This window comes from Prionailurus viverrinus, chromosome B3 (assembly GCF_022837055.1).
Source record: "Prionailurus viverrinus isolate Anna chromosome B3, UM_Priviv_1.0, whole genome shotgun sequence".
NCBI lineage: Eukaryota > Metazoa > Chordata > Mammalia > Carnivora > Felidae > Prionailurus > Prionailurus viverrinus.
The window spans coordinates 60,850,022-60,865,557 of record NC_062566.1 but is presented as its reverse complement, the minus strand read 5'-3'; the positions used below and the strand labels follow the sequence as shown (position 1 = coordinate 60,865,557).

Below are 15,536 nucleotides of genomic sequence, written 5' to 3'. Positions count from 1 at the left end.
CACAGGGCTCAATCCCATGACCCTGGGAGCATGACCTGAGGCAAAATCAAGAGTGGGACATTTAACCAACTGAGCCACTCAGGCACCCCTGTTTCTACTTTTTAAAATTTCTTTTGCTTTTTCTTTTTTTAAAGATGTATTTATTTTTGAGAGAGAGAGAGTGCAAGTGGGAAAGAGGTGGGGGTGGCGGGACAGAAGATCTAAAGCCAGCTCTGTGCTGATAGCAACAAGCCTGATGTGGGGCTTGAACTCAGGAACTGTGAGACCATGACCTGAGCTGAAGTCGGACGCTCAACCGACTGAGCCACCCAGGTGCCCCGTGGCCTTATTATTATTGTTTTTTAAAGCAAGAATGAAGCTCATTGTGAGAGAAACGCTGATACAGAACATTTGAAGAGAGTTGAGAAACTATGAAATTGCCATCATGGAAAGAAAGGGATGAAGCTCGTGACACAAAAGTTGTAACATTCTTGGACCATATGGAGAGCCTATCGGAAATTTGAGATAATGAAATCAATCTGCTGCACTGATTGATTTAAAGTGAAATCAATCTGCTGCATTGGGTCATTTTTCTTTAGGGACCTCCCTCAAAAGATGGGTTTGAATCTATTCAAGGCAGTGGACTCACGTCTGCACATCTTGTAAGTGTAGGCTTTGTTTCCATCCTGGATCCAAATTCTTATTCCTCCACTTACATCTGTTGGTCCTCAGAAAGAGTCACTTCATTTTTCATTATCTCCGTCTACTGATCTGTGAAATGGAAATCACAATAGTGTCTACCTTATTGGGTTGTTAGGGAGATTCAATTATTCCAAGATGCAAAAGGTTTAGGACAGTATCGGGTATCACAAGTGCTCAATTAATGTTAGCTAACAATTCCCATTATATAAAGTATGTGATGTGCTCAGACTTTACAAGTTATGGTGGTTTTTTACCCATTCAAAACAAAATAAGTAGAATTTGAAAAATTATAAACCATAATCCTATGTGACATTCTTGAATTAAAAAATAGATGGTTCTGGGGTGCCTGGGTGGCTCAGTGAGTTGAGCATTCGACTTCAGCACAGGTCATGATCTCACGGTTCCTGACTTCAAGCCCCGCATTGGGCTCTGTGGTGACAGCTCAGAGCCTGGAGCCCACTGCAGATTCTGTGTCTCCTTCTTTCTCTGCCCCTCCCCTGCTCATGCTCTGTCTCTCACTCTCTCAAAAATAAATAAAAAATAAATAAAGAAAAATACATGATTATAGGAGTTACTATTTTTAAGAAAGCCATTCAGAGCTGTAAAATTCTCCAGTTTCTAAAAACTCAAAGTTTCACAGATTTTCTAAAATCAATCACAATTTGCACAGATTAATGGTAAATGATAAATTCAGTTTGGAAATGAGAACTCATTTATGGACAGGCCCCTCAAATTTTAGAGTCCAAATATTTCAGTCCTGTAATTTTATTTATTTGTACTTCCTGCAAAGATTTTTCTGGGGCCAATAATGTCACTTAGGTACGCAATGTTTTGAAGCCACGCAAGGTAAAACAACAAACTGGTATTACTGATTATTTGTGTAACTTTTCTTTTAAAAAATTTTTTTAACGTTTATTTATTACTGAGAGAGAGACACAGAGTGTGAGCAGGGGAGGGGTAGAGAGAGGGGGAGACACAGAATCTGAAGCAGGCTCCAGGCTCTGTCAGCACAGAGCCTGATGCGGGGCTCGAACTCACGATCTGTGAGATCATGACCTGAGCCGAAGTCAGTCGCCTAACCAACTGAACCACCCAGGCACCCCTTGCATAACTTTTCAAAAATGCTTCCCTTTAAATTCAACAAGTAAATACTTGGTGTTTTCTCTGGTGCAGAGCACCATAAGGTCCACCAGGTAGGAAAGGCAGAATTTCTGGCTCTCCAGTGATTTGATTTCTTAAATTTGATTTACAACATTTCTTTTTTTTTTTTTTTTAATTTTTTTTTTCAACGTTTATTCATTTTTGGGACAGAGAGAGACAGAGCATGAACGGGGGAGGGGCAGAGAGAGAGGGAGACACAGAATCGGAAACAGGCTCCAGGCTCTGAGCCATCAGCCCAGAGCCTGACGCGGGGCTCAAACTCACGGACCGTGAGATGGTGACATGGCTGAAGTCGGACGCTTAACCGACTGCGCCACCCAGGCGCCCCAACAACATTCCTAAGAAATAAAAGACAAGTATGCTTTACTCCTTTCATAAACAAGGAGACAAAGGATTTTAAAGCAGAAATACATAGTTTGTGGCAGAGATTATGACTCAATTGCTCAAAATCAGATTCTATCAATCTATCTGCAGAGCTAATAAGAGGTCAACTGTGAAGATTACCTAGGCTCCAGAACTTGGAAAAACAAACAAAAGCATTGCTAAGGTCATCTTATTTCTACTCCTGGTATTCCTCCTGCTACATATTACTACACCAAAACTGCTGCCACTACTATTTCAGAGTAACATTTTTTACCATGCACCTTGCAAGTCCTCCACTTAAGTCCAAGAGCCCCCAAAATATATAGAGGAATTAGAAGTTTAAGTGTTTTGATCCTAAAAAATAAAAATATTTGTAAATGATACAAGGAAACCAAAAGTCATGTGGAAACCATATAATGTTGCATTAGATCATGTACAAAATACATATATAAAATCATGACCACTCTTATACAAAGAAATCTTTGAGTTTTTGTCCTGCCTTCTTTCCCTCTTTTACAATCATTTTCTCTTTTATTTCTGTTTGTAAAATGAGAAAATTTAGAGATCAACTGTCACCATGAAATATTGCTTGAGAATCTACTAACGAAACAGGGCTAAAGATCTGAGTTCTTCCCCAGTTTTATTGAGGTATAACTGATGTACCAAAAACTGCACATATTTTATGTATGCAATGTGATGGGTTTGGACATATACATACACTTGTGACTCCATCACCACAATCAAGGTAAACATATGCATCACCTAGAAAGGTTTCCTTGTCTCCTCAATCTTTTTTTTTCTTTTTGTAAGAACAATTAACAGGTCTACCCTCTTAATTTTACTTCATGGTACCATATTGTTAACTATAGGCACTGTGTTTTTAGAGATCTCCAGAACTTAATCTTGTATAACATTATACCACCTAAGCAACAACTCTGATTTTCTTCTCCCCACATCTCTTGTCAACTATCATTCTATTATTTGCTTCCCTAAGTTTGACTTTTATTTTATTTTATTTTATTTTATTTTATTTTATTTTATTTTATTTGAGAGAGAGAGAGAGAACAAGCAGGCTTGTGGGGCAGAGGGAGAGAGAGATAGAAAATCTTAAGTAGGCTCAATCCCACCACCCTGGGATCATGACCTGAGCTGAAATCAAGAGTCAGATGCATTATAACCAACTGAGCAACCCAGGTGCCCCAAGTTTGACTATTTTAGGTATCTCATATAAGTGGACTCATGCACTACTTTCTTTCTGTGACTGGCTTATTTCACTCAGTATAATGTCTTCCAGGTCTATTCATGCCGTACAAATGGTAAGATTTCCTTTTTCTTTAAGGATGAATAACATTCTATTGCATGAATATAGCACATCTTTAAAATCTGTTCATCTGTTGATGGACATTTGGATTGTTTCCATATTCTTGGCTATTTTGAATAATACTGTAATGAACATGAGAGTGCAAATATCTGTTGAAGATCCTGATTTCAATTTGGGGGCAGATATATACCCTGAAGAGGGATTGCTGGATCAGTTGCTGATAGTTCTATTTTTAGTTTTTTTGAGGAACCTGATACGATTTTCCACAGTAGCTACACCAGTTTACATTCACCAGTCTCATACATGGGTCTCAATTTTTGCATATCCTCACCACACTTATCTTTTGTTAACCTTCCTTTATATAAAAGAAAACTTTAAGAACAGGACCTATTAGATGCGAAACACGGTTGTCTTCTGGACTTGTTTGGTTAAGATGGAAGAAGAAAGTTTATAAGTATTCCACAGCCAAAGGGCTGTTATAAATTTGTTAGTTTAAAGCTAAAGTATGTAAGCTAGAACTCATAAAACTAGCTTAAGTGAGAACAGATACAGAGTTTAATAGATTTAACCACTGACAATGAAAGGTGAAACCAACATTTGCTTGGTTAGCTCAGAAATACCAACTTCACTGCAAATGGGTTTTGGGAGGAGAAAAAAAAACACATTGTAGGACTCCAGTTAAGAAAAATAAAGGGGAGCTCCTAGGTGGCTCAGTTGGTTGAGTGTGTGACACTTGATTTTGGCTCAGATCATAGTCTCATGGTTTATGGGTTTGAGTCCCGCAACAGGCTCTGCACTGACAGTGCTGACCCTGCTTGGGTACTTCTCTTTCACCTTGTCTCTCTGCCCCTCCCTCTGTCATTGTCTGTCTGTCTGTCTGTCTGTCTGTCTCTCTCTCTCTCAAAAATAAATAAACTTTAAAAAAATTTTAAAAAAGAAAGAAAGAAAAGTAAAGGGAGCCTGAGGGGCTCATTCGGTTAAGCATCCAACTCTTGATCTCAGCTCAGGTCATGATCTCACTGTTTGTGGGATAAACCCCATGTTGGTCTCTGCAATGACAGCATGGAGCCTGCTTAGATTTCTCCCCTTCTGTCTCTGTCCCTCTCCTGCTTGTACTCTCTGTCTCTCAAAATAAATAAATAAACCTTTAAAAAAATTTTTAAAGAAAAGAATTATAGCTAGATACCAGTTATTCATTGTTTTGTATTCTGTATCACAAGGGTAGGAATGATGCCAATTCTGCGATTGTATTTGTATGAGTTTAGATCTTAGTAGCCATCATAGCTACAGTTTACAGGTCTTTGAATTTTCTACATTTTAAAAGAAAGGCATTTCAGGACTTTACATTGATTTAACCAAGAGCAACTAATTTCAAAATTGTTATTTCTATTTTTAGCACATTCGTCTAAGGAAGATTCCTTACTATTACTTTTCCAAACTGATATTGCATAAAACAAATGATTAATTGAAATAAATGGCCCTGTTTTTAGACACTCCATTCAGCACTGTTACCTAAGTAATAGCAAATTATAACCTGATTGATGAAGTTTCAAAGTAATGAATGAGCGATGGGATCCCACCAGGCCTCAAGAAAAGTATTCTTTTTCAATAAGTATATTTGGTAATGTAAAAAACAGAATTAAACGAAAATTAACCACATATTACTGACACAAGGCAAGGAAAATTCAACCATAATCAGTATCTAAAATGTGAGTTATAAGTAGCTATAGTTTAAAATATAGTAGGTGAGATTTGGGGGAATTTTTTTTTCTATTGAGATTCAGAGAGCACAAAGAGAAACTCAGGAGCTACCATTTAGAAGGTGAGTACTTCCAAACTAAAAAAAGGGGGAGGATGTTAAACACATAGTCAGGGAAACTGCTAATCATTACTACCATTGATGTGGTCAAGAAAGGCTTGTTGGCACTTGATGCTGACACCTGCTTGAAAGATAATGATAGCATTTTAAATTAAGGGCACAATCATAAATTTTTTATTAATATTTATTGAATGATTCTAAGATGTAGCCATATCCTTTAATAACTTTTTATAATGCATGTTATAAAATGCATTGGTAACATATTCTTAATAAATGTTGCTATAATAAGCTCCTATAATGTTGCTATAGCACAGCTGTTGTTAATTAAAACAATGTATGCACCTGCTTCATTCATTAATTTTGATTATTAGTAAAGAAAGTATTTTTAAATGACCACTATAACTTTAAAAATAATCACTATTTGGATGAACCTTTAGCCGCAATGACTTTTCTTCACTCTCACAGACACCTGTAGCCTTTAGGTCTTGAAAACAAATTAAAACAGAAAACTAGGTCATCAAATGTTTGAAGGTGTTTTTAAGTTAATAATGTATGCACATTAGTTGGTTTTTGCTCTGTGTGTGCTGTATCTGCTTCCAGAAAACAGCTCAGAAGGACTTACGAGTTATTTTATGCTCACAATTTTGGTCTTCATCTGCTTTCCTAAGGTTCAAGGAGTGCTCAAAAATTGCACACCCAAACATTTTATTTGTTTTTTTTAATTTCCTTAAGTAATCTCTATACCAAATGTGGGGCTTGACCTCATGACCCCAAGGTCACAAGTTGCATGCTCTACTGTACTGACTAAGCCAGTCAGGGGCCCTAACATTTTCCTGATCTCAGAGACTATTACATCATTTTTTTTTCAACGTTTATTTATTTTTGAGACAGAGAGAGACAGAGCATGAACGGGCGAGGGGCAGAGAGAGAGGGAGACACAGAGTCTGAAACAGGCTCCAGGCTCTGAGCCATCAGCCCAGAGCCTGACGCGGGGCTCGAACTCACGGACCACGAGATCGTGACCTGGCTGAAGTCGGTCGCTTAACCGACTGCGCCACCCAGGCGCCCCAAGACTATTACATCATTTTAAGACCTTCTCCCAGAAGACTATCTCCTTGATCAATCTAAAATGGAAGTAGCAGTAATAGGACAATTAAGGTACTATCCCTTGTCTACACAGTGCCATCTATTTTTGGAAACTATCATGCAATAAGTGATGAAGTTTGTAAAAGGAAAAGCTTTAGAATGTGGAAATTTCAACTTTGATCTTACAAAAGTGTGTCCTCTGTTCCTCATTTATTCCCATCAATCATCACAGCCATAGTAATGTTATCAGTGGCATAAAAGCATATCAAGACCAGAATGACATAGCATGATATAGCATGGAAAATAAAAATTTTGCGGGGCGCCTGGATGGCTCAGTCAGTTGAGCATCTGACTTCGGCTCAGGTCATGATCTCATGGTTCCTGAGTTCAAGCCCCACATCAGGCTGACAGCTCAGAGCCTGGAGCCTGCTTCAGATTCTGTGTCTCCCTCTCTTTAACCCTCTCCTGCTCACACTCTGTGTCGCTCTCTCTGAAAAAATAAATAAACATTAAAAATTTTTTAAAAATTTTTCTAATAAAGTCATTAAAAATAATTGTTAATTAGTAAGTATATTAGTTTGACTAGGCTGCCATAACAAATTACCATAGATTGAATGACTTAAACAATAGAAATTATTTTCCCATAGTTCTAGAGAGGCTGGGAAGTCCAAGATCAAGTCACTGGCAAATTTAGTTTCTGGGTGGGAGCGCTCTTTCTGGCTTGTAGATAGCCACTTTGTCATCAACATAATGGAAAGAGTAAGTTCTCTGGTGTTTGTTCTTTTAAGTACACTAATGCATTTGGATTAGGGCCTCCACCCTTATGACCTCATTTAACTTAACCACCTCTTAAAAGTCGTACCTCCAAATGTAGTCATATTGGGGATTAGGGCTTCAATGTGTGAATATGGTGGGGTAAGGCACACAATTCAGTTCACAGCAGTAGGGTTAAAACACATAAGCCAATATTTTCTTACTCCAAACATTTTTACATGGACATTTTTACTTCAAAGGGATATTAAAAGCTCATATTCTGAAAAATACACCTTAATTAATCAATACAATATTTTCCTAATTCTATGAGCAATAAGTCCAAAATTCATCAAAAACTATCCCAGTTGATAAGTGAGCTCACACCTCATCACAGACAGATTTAGGTGGCCAGAATACAATGACAAGACAGAAAGGTTCCTGCTGTCATGAAGTTTAATCCCAGAGTGGAGAGATGGTATGTTAACATATAATTACATAAATAAGAAAACATCTGATAGAGATAACAGGTATGAAAAAAGATACTCTCATAGAGACAGTACCATGAGGCTACTGTAGATTGTGTGCTTTAGGGCACCAGAGGAGGTCACAATGTGACGAAGAGAATGAGACTGTGTGAAGAACATCTCAAGTACTAATAACAAATAAATGAAAAAAAATGGGGGGGTGCTTTCACTTATTATCATATTAAAACGATTATTTACAAATAAGAAAAGCTACATCAAGCATTAACACACTTATGTGTAGAATCAGCAATTCAGAAATTTCTCATGATTCTCTGTCACCAATGATACTAAAAATAAATCTTATTTGAAAGAATTATAATTAAGCTATTATTTCTTACCCAACACTCTATTTTTTTTTAAGTTTTATTTATTTTTGACAGAACACGGTATGGGAGGGACAGAGAGAGAAGTGGACAGAGAATCCAAAGTGGCTCTGGGCTGACAGCAGCGAGCCTGATGTGGGGCTCAAATTCTAAACTCATGACCTGTGAGATCAAGACCTGACCTGAAGTCGGACACTCAACGAACTGAGCCACCCAGGTCCCCCTCCACCGCTGCATCTTGTAGTTGGACCAAGAAGATAATTAGTTCCTCTCTGCAATGTACCTGGATTGACATGTATGTAATCAGCATGCCCAGTATAGGTATGTACAACTACAGAAATTTGAGGACTGTTTGGAAAAGGGTTTAATGCATAGATTCGTTAAAAAAGAGACCATCCATATTCTACAATTTACCTTCCTCTAAACAAACCCGAGATTCCACTCTTGGCTCAATCTCACACCCTCTCCTCTTGGAAGTCTTCAATTAGTGTTTGGCCGTTTTCCTTTAAACATTTCACTTAAAATGTCTAGTAGGGATATTAAATTTCAGGATGGGTTTGTGACAGCAAGTAGGAAATAGAAAACCTTAATAATCAAATCTGGATTTGATTTGTAAGTTAAAACGACTGAATGTTGCATTCCCTTTGGTGAGTGCCTGAGGAGAGCAGAAATCTTGAAAAGGCTCTCCAGGTGCCCTGGGCTAAGAACAACCAGGTGATTATGAGTTACATATGTTTCACATTTGCTAATAAAAAGGTGAAAATCACCCTAGTTGGCATTATTCTTATTTGAGACATTTAAAGCACCAATGAAGGATTAAAATTAAGCCATGAGTAAATACAAAAAGACAAGGATTAGAAACATGCCCTATGTTAATGTGAGTCTGCTTGCACATTATAGTGCAAACAGATAGAGACTATTCAAGTACATTCACAGAACAGTCACATCAGGAAATATATGTGATTAAAATGGCCTGGTCAGGGGTACCTGGCTGGCTCAGAGATTACTTAAAAATAAAATTGAAGGGGTGCCTGGGTGGCTCAGTAAGTTAAACATCTGACTTCGGCTCAGGTCACGATCTCACAGTTTGTGAATTTGAGCCCCGTGTCAGGCTCTGTGCTGACAGCTCAGTGCCTGGAGCCTGCTTTGGACTCTGTGTCTCCCGCTCTGCCCCTCCCCTGCTCATGCTCTGTCTCTCTCGTCTCAAAAATAAATAAAAATTTTAAAAAATAAATAAAATAAAATTTTTAAAAATGGTTTAGAAGATGGCCAGGTCAATATTGAGGCAAAAGAATCCAGATGACCAACTTGTTTTCTTCTCAAAGGCAATAAAAATAAGGACAAATTCATGGTGCCTTTTCCTTTTCTATTTACGTTCTCTGATATCTTCTTCCTCAAGCTCTGTGAGTCTTCAGAATGTTTACAAAATAGGCAAAGCAAAGGCTAGGCTATCATTCTCCTTCATGTAGCACTTCTAATTCAGAAGGACAAAAAGTTTCTACATAGCACCTGCACAATTCTGTTTCTAGAACTATATTTCCCAAATTAGATCCCCATCATCATGCTAAGAGATCATGATTTCAAAACAGCATGACCGAGATAGCTTTCTCCACCATCGAGCAAAGAAAAATGCTCTTGCATATCATCAGTCTCCCCAGTATGTATTTGGGATAAAATTACCTTCTCACACATTTGCTTCATAACAGAAGTCTGGAGTGGAGAGTGTATTTCAAATAGTGAGTTGGAGTGTTAACATCCAAGGTTGAAATTCACTCAAAAATATAAATCTAGGTGAAATTTATTTAAACTTTCCTTAAGTATTATTTTGAGATGGTTAAAATCACTTTCTATTTCTTAACCTACTGATAGTCATTTTCATCTTAAAATCGCTGTATGTCTGAAACAATTTTTCCTAAAATCTCATTTTCTACAAAATGAGGTTGCAACTCACGAGCATTGCTTGGTAATTTTGTCTCATAAAATTTTCTAGATTCATCTGCCCCTTGAATCTCAATGGGCTTTTTCCTTTTCTCATCTCTCAGGATGGTGCTACTTTTTTAACCATATGTTTTCACACCAATACACCTTTACTCATGTTGCCTTCCTTGCCTGTAATGTTTTTTCTTTCCTTTCTTCTGTCATCCAAAGTGCTTCTCTGACTAAAATTTAAACATTTTTTGACTTCTAAGACCAGATAAAATGTTTCTTCTTCTCTGATATAGGGCTTATTCTCCTAACAGGAAGTAGCTTTTCTAACACGTACCTTTATGACAGCACAGTGTGATTTATGCTAGAGTTACTGAGTTATTTGTGCACATTTTTGTCCTCCCTTGATAAACTACATATTCATCTATGTAACCTCATAGGATCAATGACTATACCTGGCATGAGTAGGTAGCTGATATTTGTGTAATTGAATTGGCTTGGAGAATGTTAATGATTTCTTTTGCATCCATCTTGATTGAAAAAGCAACAGTTACCATACAATACAGACTCAATAGCACGGTTCAGAGAAAGGAAATGTAGACAACAGCCACTCATATTTGTTGTTCAGTAATCACAGATTAGAACAACCTTGTACTGGAGAATCAACATAGAGAAGGTTGAGCTTGGAGCTCTTGAAAATAAGCTCTGAAGACAGAGTATGATCACAATGAAAAGCCTCCATCTATAGAGTAAGCAAGACTGCTTTGCTCAGTCATCAATCAACCACCACAGCTACTTGTTAATTAATGAAATCAAGTTTCTTTCCTGATGGCAACAGCACTTGGTTACACTTGTGAAAGGGAAAGTGATTTTGATGGACTCAGACTCTGTTTGCTGTGTCATGAGCACGTAGTTGGATGACTAATTGAATGACTAGCCTCTCACTGGAAAGCTCTGGATCCTTCACCTATGCTTCTTCATTACTCAAGTGCCCATATTGAGAAGACAATCTTGCTCTGAACTGACAGAGCTGTAGCTCTGTTATGATGCAGCATTGTCTAGTAAAAGAACGTTGGTCAGAAAGGTAAGAGATTGGGTTCAGCCCCAGATTAAACTGGGACCCATAAGGGCATGTTATAACAAACTTTGTATTCACGCACACTTCTTAGATTCTGACTCAGCAGCTTACTAGCCTTTAGACCTTCCTTCTTCAGAGGTGACTTAGTTCTATGAATCTCATTGTTTTCATTTGTAAGATAGGGATAATGAAAATCCTTTGGAAATCAAGGTTTAATTAAGATGCTAACAGGAAAAAGTATGACTTAGTGACCAGGATAATGGCTGGCATTAAAGGCTGATCTAAACAATTAATCAATAGTGGTATCTGGGTGGCTCAGTCCGTTAAGCATCTGACTTTGGCTCAGGTCATGATCTCACAGTTCGTGGGTCTGAGCCCCACATTGGGCTCTGTGTTGACAGCTTAGAGCCTGGAGCCTCCTTCAGATTCTGTGTCTCCCTCTCTCTCTGTCCCTCCCCTGCTCATGCTCTCTCTCTCTCGTTCAAAAATAAATAAAAACATTAAAAAAATAAACAAATGATCAATAAATGTTTATTTCCACCAATATTTTAGTTTCCTCATCCATTCAGATAAGAATAGTACCCTGCCTCTCTCAGTGAACAGGATTGAGCAAGTGGGACTTAAACTAGATAGCTGCATCTTCTTTAGATGGGTTCCTAAATATTATTGGGTTAAAAATTCACAGGCACTGAGAAAAGGACCAGCCATCAACCTGGTCACTTAGGCAGAGGAGCAAACTGTTGGAGAATAAAGTGTCCTAAAAGTGGTTCTTAGCAGGCTTGTTTAATGAGAAGAAAATTAGGAACAGCTTACATAGCAGTGAAGGATTTATATAACAATTTTCCTTACTTATCCACATCTTCAACAATCTACATTTGTTAAGACCACATCAAATTCAGTGAGCTAAAATAGTTCATGTAGTGCAGTTAGTTGATGAACAGAGCTTTCCTCATACCAAAGAAACCTCCAAAAAGGTCACTGATCACCTCATCCAAAAAGTGGGAATCACCGCTTAACAGATGTTTGCCCACAATGGCCGTTACAATGATTACTGTACATTTTGCAAATACATTAAAAAGTGTTTACAAACAAAATCTCCAGATTTACATTTTAAAGGCTTCAATTCAGTGTGAAGTTTCCCAGTGACTTCCAAATTCCCACATGTGTCTGACATTTGTCAAATATACCCCATTACAGATGAAAATAAACTGTACTAAATTCATAACTGAAAGTTCATCTGCAACTCTATCCTGACAATTAGTATCTACACTAAGCTTCCTAGATTACAAACTAGTTAATTTTACATGACAAGGAAGCTTCGATTCGCAAATTCACGTTCCAAGGCTGACAGTATCTAAAGTTCTTGATGAATTGTATTTTGGGGAAGACACAGGATACGAACAGAAGCCCTGTGAAACTGTAGTTCTAGCAGAGACATTGAGTATTCACTCAATTCTCTACATTCTTTTTTTTTTTCACAAAACATGCAATTTAGCTAACATTATGCTGACTATTTTCAGTAATTGTATACTGTGGAAGAGTATCACTCTATCCAGTGTATTAAGTCTCTTAATCACTATCTTGAGCTAGTTTCTGTATTTAAATACTTTGGGAAAAAATTCTTTGGAGGGGAATTTAAACTAACAACCACTGGTTCCATTATCAGCTGATGGCTTAATCACCAATAGCATAGCCACTTAAATTAGCCTCCTGTGGATGATTAGACAATGTAGCTGATGAACCGGTGTGGAGCACCTGTGTAAAATGGGCAGTAAAAGCCACGGAGAGACTCACTCCCAATTAATAAATGAACCAACAAACCAATCACAGTCTCATTAGTACTTTGGATGACTGATTTCTCTTTATTGTCAGTGATTAGTTTCTCTCTGGAACAGTTAGTCCTATTTCTCATTGTGGAAAGTGATGGGACAAGGAACGACAACTAGATTAGTCCATTTCCCCACATCTGTACATTGCTTATAGAAAACAAAACACAAAGCATTTGAAGGAGCCAATGTGTTCTTGCACTGTTTTTCAAACTAACATCTGTCACCCACTGGTGAGCTGTGAAATCCATTTAATGGGTACTATGGTCTGAATTCGTATGTTTAGATCCTAACCCCCAAAGATGATAGTATTAGGAGGGTGGAACCCTCATGAATGGGATTAGCGCCTTATAAAAAAGGATCCAGAGAGATTCCTAGACTCTTCTACCATGTAAAGACACAATGAAAAAACCCAGCTATGAATGAGGAAGAGGGCCCTCACTCAACCATGCAGATGCCTTGATTTGAACTTTCCAGCTTCCAGAACTGTGAGAAATAAATTTCCGTTGTTTATGAGCTAACCAGTCTGTGGTATTTTGTTATAGCAGTTCAAATGGACTGAGACAATGGGTCATGACAATCATATATAACATGTATTTCTGCCTGTGAGTTGCATTAAAAATTTTTTTGAAAGCCACAGAGTTATTTGTGTGTTGGATTAAACATTAGTACTAAGGCAGTACTTTTTGGCCAGGTAAATTTCCATCATGCCAGAGTATTACACAATAACTTAAAATTGGTAGGCTCTACTATCATCTACTACGTTAAAAAAAAAAAAAAAAGAGTATATCTGTAACAGCTCCTGAAATGATCAGTTACGTTCTGAGGTAGTCTAATTCTGGTTATACAATTAGCCCTTCCTGCTAGCACCTAGCATTCAGCATGTTCCTAAGTATAAAATGAATGATGTAAAAAAAAAAAAAAACACCAATGGGTAAGCAGGGGGAGAATACAGGTTTTGCGGGAATAAAACTTTTTTACAATTTGGGTGCTCTCTTTAAGGAAAAGAAGGAAATAACAAAAGTGGATATGAACAGGAATATTTATATAGAATAAAAAAAGAAATTGTAACAAATGCCTAGGAACTTGGAGTTTTATGCCTCTTTCTTTTCAGATCTGTGGACAACTTACCAGAAACACTTACAGTGAAATGCTTCTTCCTTTTTTTTTTTTTGTTTATTTATTTTTGAGAGACAGTGTGTGAGCAGGGGAGGGGCAAAGAGAGAGGGAGAGGGGCAAAGAGAGAGGAAGAGAGAGGAGGACAGAGGATCTGAAGTAGGCTCTGCTGCTGAGAGCAGGGAGACTGAGGTGGAGCTTGAACTCAGCAGAGCAGGGAGTCTGATGGGAGGCTTGACCTCAGGAACCCTGAGATCATGACCTGAGCCGAAGTCTGACACTTAAATGACTGAACTACCGGGCACCCCAAATGCTTCTTGATTGTAAATGGGTTTCTCTCATCCTAGAACACTCTGCAATTCCCACCAATCCCCAAGACTTCAAGGAACATTGAAGCTTCACATACATTATGTTAAATACTGCTCTGACATAGTAAGTAAAGAAATGGATGTGAAGGGGCATACCAGTGACTCAAAGACCAGGAATTCATAGATGAGGGGATATTACGACTCAGTACTTATAGTAAGACTTTGCATGTTAATACCCTGGGACGGGGCTTGGCTTTGACAGTCACTAACCTGCAAGTTACTTAATCTCTCTACACCTGTTTCCTCATTTGCAAAATGGAGGTACTGATAAAATCTGCCTTAACAAGCTAAAATGGGGCTATGCATGTAAAACTTCTAGAACAATGCTGGACACATAGTATTTGCTTAATGGATGTTTATGACTGTTTTATAGCAACATGTAGTTGGTATCAGAGATAGATGATTTGGATTCTAGGCCCAACTCAATATTTCTGTTTCCTTTTCTGTATGGTAAAATAGTGTCTAGGGGCGCCTGGGTGGCGCAGTCAGTTAAGCGTCCAACTTCAGCCAGGACACGATCTCGTGGTCCATGAGTTCGAGCCCCGTGTCAGGCTCTGGGCTGATGGCTCAGAGCCTGGAGCCTGTTTCCGATTCTGTGTCTCCCTCTCTCTCTGCCCCTCGCCCGTTCATGCTCTGTCTCTCTCTGTCCCAAAAATAAATAAACATTAAAAAAAAATAGTGTCTACTACTAGGGGAGGAAAAAAAAATATATATGAAGGAAATACTTTATATATAATACATATAAATGAAGGAAATATATATATATATATATATGAAGGATATATATATATGTGTATATATATATATATATATATATATATATATATATATACATATATATATATAAATACTTTAAGGTCCTTGGAAGGAAGGTATATGTGTATGTGTATAAGTGTCTGTGCGTTATTGGATGTAGTGGATGAATACAGGTAAAATAATAGCAATACTGACAACAACTAGATAGAGCATTTTAATAAGATGAGTGTCACATCGTAACTAAATGACCAGTTACATAATTTCCATGTATATTAAAACTGCACTCACTGGGAGAAAATAGAATGGCACAGGACAGTTGGGCACTCTAAATAGTAAATAGTCCATAGTAAGTAGACCTTAGAATAAAAGTCTGCTTTCTGTAAAAAAAAAAAAAATCAGTTTTATTGCACATGAGGAAATAAACTATATAGCATT

The 15,536-nt window shown here is 37.7% G+C and overlaps 1 long non-coding RNA gene across 1 annotated transcript in view; it reads right to left on the bottom strand.

Annotated features, from left to right (window-relative positions):
* The window catches only part of LOC125167496 (uncharacterized), a 421,392-nt gene that overhangs the window by 257,468 nt on the left and 148,388 nt on the right, over nucleotides 1-15,536 (bottom strand). Inside the window, exon 3 of the long non-coding RNA XR_007152801.1 lies at nucleotides 629-750. This is a non-coding gene — a long non-coding RNA (uncharacterized LOC125167496). The remainder of the gene's footprint in view (nucleotides 1-628; nucleotides 751-15,536) is intronic.